A 5662-nucleotide genomic window follows, 5' to 3' on the forward strand; every position below is an offset into this window, starting at 1 on the left:
ACCTTAGGGTGGGCAAGGGACTTGAAGAGAAACTTCTTTGAAGAAGACAGGAGCATAGCCTACAGACATATGAAAAAATGCTCATCGTCCTTAATCATCAGAGAAATGCAAATCAAAACTACTTTGAGATATCATCTAACTCCAGTAAGATTAGCCCATATCACAAAATCCCAATGCCAGAGATGTTGGCGTGGAGGTGGAGAAGAGGGAACACTTCTACACTGCTGGTGGGAATGCAAATTAATACATTCCTTTTGGAAAGATGTTTGGAGGACACTTAGAGAACTAAAAATAGACCTGCCATTCGATCCTACAATTCGTCTACTAGGTATCACATTATAACAAAGATATTGTACCAGAATGTTTATTGCAGCCCAATTCATAATTGCTAAGTCATGGAAGAAGCCCAAGTGCCCATCAACCCACGAATGGATCAATAAATTGTGGCATATGTACACCATGGACTATTATGCAGCCTTAAAGAAAGATGGAGACTTTACATCTTTCATGTTTACATGGATGGAACTGGAACATATTCTTCTTAGCCAAGTATCTCCAGAATGAAAGAAAAAGTATCCAATGTACTCAGTCCTACTATGAAACTAATTTCTAGCTTTCATATGAAAGCCTATAACCCAATTATAGCCCAAGAATATGGGGAAAGGGGAGAGCAAGGGGATGGGAGGGGAGAGGATGGGTGGAGGGAGGGTAATTGATGGGACCACATCTATGGTGCATCTTACAAGGGTACATGTGAAACTTACTAAATGTAGAATATAAATGTCTTAACACGATAACTAAGAAGGCTATGTTAACCAGTTTGATGAAAATATTTCAAATTGTATATAAAACCAGCGCATTGTACCCCATGACCACATTAAAGTATACAGTGATGATTTAATTAAAAAAAGAATGAAAATTATCATGGTAATTTGGTAAAAGAAAGTTCACGTTAGATTGACTGATTGCATTGCTGTGTGCTCTGGTTTATGGAACTTTGTTCTTTTTTTTTTCCCTGATGCCAAGGTTGCAGCACCTCTTGAGGACTTTCAATATGGCTCAATTATGATTAATGCTTTGGCAGTTACTTTGCAGCACAAAGATGAAGGGAAATCTGTCAACTGTGCTGGAGGTTTGGTCACCAATGTTTTGCTAGGTGGGGCTAAGGGAGAACCTGAGTCATTAACAAGTATCTAATTACTTAATCAGCATATTAGATTGTGAATCTGAGTAACTTAGCTCCAAAGTGGCATTCATAAAATCAAGAGACTATCAAATCTTATCTCAAGGCCATGTCTATGTAATTGTGGACGTTCAAGAGAATTAGACATTTGTAAGTATAGAGCTATTTGTCAAATCTTTCAGTTATAGATGACTTTAAAATATCCAAATTGAAATGTCAGGTAATTCAAATTTACCTGAATGATGTATGGAAAATGCCTTACTTTCAGTAAAAGACATCAAGTTTGAAATTATCAAAATAAAATTATATTCCACTTGGATGGTAGAAATAATTTTCTTTCCAGGCATCATACAAGTGAGAGACATTTTGGATAGAAGAAACAGCAAAATAAAATAAGAATGAGGCAGCTCGGCGCTTGTGGCTCAAGTGGCTAAGGCGCCAGCCACATACACCTAAGGTGGCAGGTTCGAATCCAGCCCAGGCTGCAACCAACAAATAGCTGGGTGTTCTGGCGGGTGCCTGTAGTCCCAGCTACTTGGGAGGTGGAGGCAGGAGACTCTCTAGAGCCCAGGAGTTGGAAGTTGCTGTGAGCTGTGATGTCATAGCACTATACCCCAGGGGACAGCTTGAGGCTCTGTCTCAAAAAAAAAAAAAAAAAATAAGGCACAATTTTCTAAATAAGAATCTTACCAAAGTACTTTTCTTCAAAGGTGGTTTAGTGGTTTAAAAGTACAGCTTCTTGTTTCTAGAAGACAGCTTGGGTTTAAGTCCCATTGCTGCCACTTTCCAACTGTGTGACTATAGACATATTACTTGACCTCAGTCTCCTCATCTGTAAAATGGGAATGATGTTACTATTAGTACCTGACTCACAGGACTGTCACATAATAAGTACCATATAAATACTTGTTTGTTTTTTGTTTGTTTGTTTTTGTAGAAACAGAGTCTCACTTTATCACCCTTGGTAGAGTGCTGTGGCGTCACACAGCTCACAGCAACCTTCAGCTCCTGGGCTTATGTGAGTCTCTTGCCTCAGCCTCCTGAGTAGCTGGGACTACAGGTGCTTGACACAATGCCTGGCTAATAAATGCTTGTTAAATGAACAAATATACAAGATTCATTTGTTGACCACAGGACTATTTCATCATTTGATCAATTGCCTTTATGAAATAAGGTTGTTCCATGTTCGCAAATACATACAGGTACTTTCCCCCATTTTAACAAATAGTTACTTCTTAGAAATTATCTATATGTATGCAAATTATGAAAATAATAGCTTCTTAGTATGTCTTTGTGTCTTGAAACTTCATTGGATTAAAAACATTATAAATTATTTTCTCACCTCAATCTGTCCCTATCAATCTTTCAGAAGACCAGTGGAGGTAATTTTGTACATTAAGAATGCCTCGAACTTAGAATTTCTTCCATACATACATGTTCTGAAATTAAAAAAAAAAAAAAAATGCCTTGAACTAAATGGTGCCCTCAAGAGGCCAGAAAGATAATCTGTATGGGAAGGAGAAAGGAGATGAACAAAATTTTCTAGCTCATTGTACCCAGGATTTGTGTACTTTAAGAAAGGGCTTCCTGGCTTGTGGCAGGAAGAGTGCATGTTTCCCAGACTGGGAATACTGCTTCAGACTCTGACTTCATGTGAAATAAGTAAAAGACAAAAACACAAGTTTACCTGTATAATTTTGGAGACATTGCCATGTCAGCTTCATTGAGCTCACCGAAACCTGGGCCCAGGGGGTGGCAATTTACATCTATAAGAAGTTGAGATATATAGCAAGAGACTAACAAAAGTTGGAAAGATATCTGCCACCTACACTGAAGCTTGATTTGAAATTATTCTATTTTATTATTAGCAAGATAGCAAATCTTTATAAAATCAATCCTTTGCTAGTTTCTTTTTGCATATCTACCATTAGATTAAATTAGTAATAACTTAATCTGGCTTCACTGTAGAGTCTAACTTTACATTTCAATGATGGATTTCATAGTCTTGAAATCCATTTGTTTTGTTTTTTGGGGGGAAGAATGTCACGAACATTATATTCTCTCAGAAAGAAGTTCTCAATCAAAGTAACAGCTTTAATAAGATCACACATCTGTTTGTTGCTCCACCAAATGAAACTTCCATCATTTTAATAAAAGTTGTCATTTCAATATGTGGTATGAGAAGACTGAAAAAAATCCACACTTTCAAGAGTACAAAGAAAACTAACGAAAAATGACATTTCTTGTTTGCTGCTTTTAACTTCATAAAATTCAGAAATGATAAATTTCTGCCTTTTTTCATTCAATATTTTATGTAACACTTACATAGTATTGACTATGTGCCAGGCACTGTTTCTGTCACTGTACAAATATTAACTCATTTATTCCCTCATAACAGTCCTGGGAGGTAGGTACTATTATTATCATCTATTTTTTACAGATGAGGAAACTGAGAAGTTAAGTAACTTGTTTAGGATCATATGGCTAGTAAGTGGCAGAGCTGGGATTTGAACCCATGCACTTTGGCTCCATGACTTCATTCTCTTCTGTTCTCCAAGTGTTAGAATGGATAATGCCCTAAACAAAGGAATCCTGGTTATGAATAAAATTCCTCATTGGTCACTTAACTGAGAGTAAGTACTTAGCAAAAATTTGGTTTAAAAGACTTAGCCCTTCTTTTATAAAATTTAATTAATAGGTGGATCAGACATATATGTCTGATGTTTTTCTCATCCAAAAAAGAAAAAAAAAAGAAGCAAAAAATATTTTTAGAGATTGAAGGAGAAATATACAAGTTTTGTTTTTTTCCCAATTTATTTCAAGTATAATTTACTTTGTACAACATTTGTAAGAGGGCTGGGAGAAAGAAGTGGTGATAACAAGTAGTTTTGGATAATGTAACAGAAAAGGGTCACATACAGTAGCACCTCCACAATTGACCACCTCCTTAGTTGACCTAATTTTCATAGACTGGAACTGCACCACTGTACATATCAGTACAGTAGGCCTAGTTCCATATGTTGACCACCTCTGTATGTTGAACAGTTTGTTACAGTCCCTTGGTGGTCAACTTATAGAGGTTCTACTGTCTTGAAGTTTGCCTTTAAATTTTCTGTGGTAACCTAAAAGATATTTGCCCTAGGTTTTTAAAGTTTAATTTTCCTATTTTTAGCCTTGTACAATATGGTCATGGTAAGCATATTACTATTCAGTTCATAATGAAATGGATTATTTGGGGAACTACAACTTCTCAGTGATTGAATTTCTTGAGGAACCACAGCTCTTTGTGTTCAAAACCACTATTTTAACAAGTCTAAATTCTCTTATTGTCTCTGTTTTTCAGGTGAAACTTATTAGGACTATATTTAAAAATTTGAACTCATTTCCAATTTCTCCAAGCAGCCTAACAAAGGCTAAAAGAACTGGACTAAGATTGGAGCTGCTGTCCTTTGCTCACAAGACAGTTCTCAGCTTTTCAGCCAATTTAACTGATTGCTTTAAAAAATACTTTCAGAGGAACATTTTAGGGTAGAATAGAATCCAGAGCCTCACGACAACATTATTATTCACAATGTCTACCACACAACCCCAAATTGCACTGCATAAAAGGAAACAAGAAAATAGAATCCTTACTCGAGAGAAAAGACAATGAATGAAGACTAGTTTTGAAATGACAAAGATGTTATAATTAGCACATGAGAACTTTAAAGCAGTTATTCAAGAAGATGATTGTTAGGGAAACAGACATATATGACTACAAGGAAAATTAATACCATCCATCTCTGCTAATCCTCAGAGTTCTTCATTTGTGGGTTATGATTCACAAGAATTTGAGAAAACCCAGAGCATGAAAGAGGAGGTCTAAGAGTAATAAAGTCAAACAATGAGCCCAGAGAACACAGAGATACCTTAGGGGACAGAGGAGAACTTGAAAAATTTTTAGTATCCTTAAAGACAGTCAAGAGAAGATTATGCTAATTGAATAATGAAGCCACTGTGAAAAAGGAACAACCATTAAACAGGAAAGATTACTTAGAAATTTAAAAAAGAATAATGCAATTGCTGAAGACCATGTTGGTGTTCTGAAATTTACTAGGATATACAGAAATAAAATTTTAAAAAGGTAGAAAAATATGAGATGAAAGTTGAGGAATAGAAGACAGATCCAAAAAATTCAAGTTTCAGAACATCATTTCTCTGTGTTAGAGAAAGGCAAGTGTCTTTAGATCAAAAAGACTCAGGCAAACCATACAGAATTAGACAACAGGCCCTGGTAAAATGTCCAAACTCCAAGTATGAAGACAATACCTTTAAAAAATGACCAAAACCTATAATAAAAAATGATTTAAGATAGGTTTAACTAGAGTTCCAGAAAAAGGGGACAGAGTGGTACAAAAAAAAAAAATCATTTTTCTCAAAATATTGAATTATACATTGAAGTGATTAGATGCATTGTATTAAACCTATTTTTTTTTTTTT

This window comes from Otolemur garnettii, unplaced genomic scaffold (genome assembly GCF_000181295.1).
Source record: "Otolemur garnettii isolate 467f Iridium unplaced genomic scaffold, OtoGar3 scaffold00002, whole genome shotgun sequence".
NCBI lineage: Eukaryota > Metazoa > Chordata > Mammalia > Primates > Galagidae > Otolemur > Otolemur garnettii.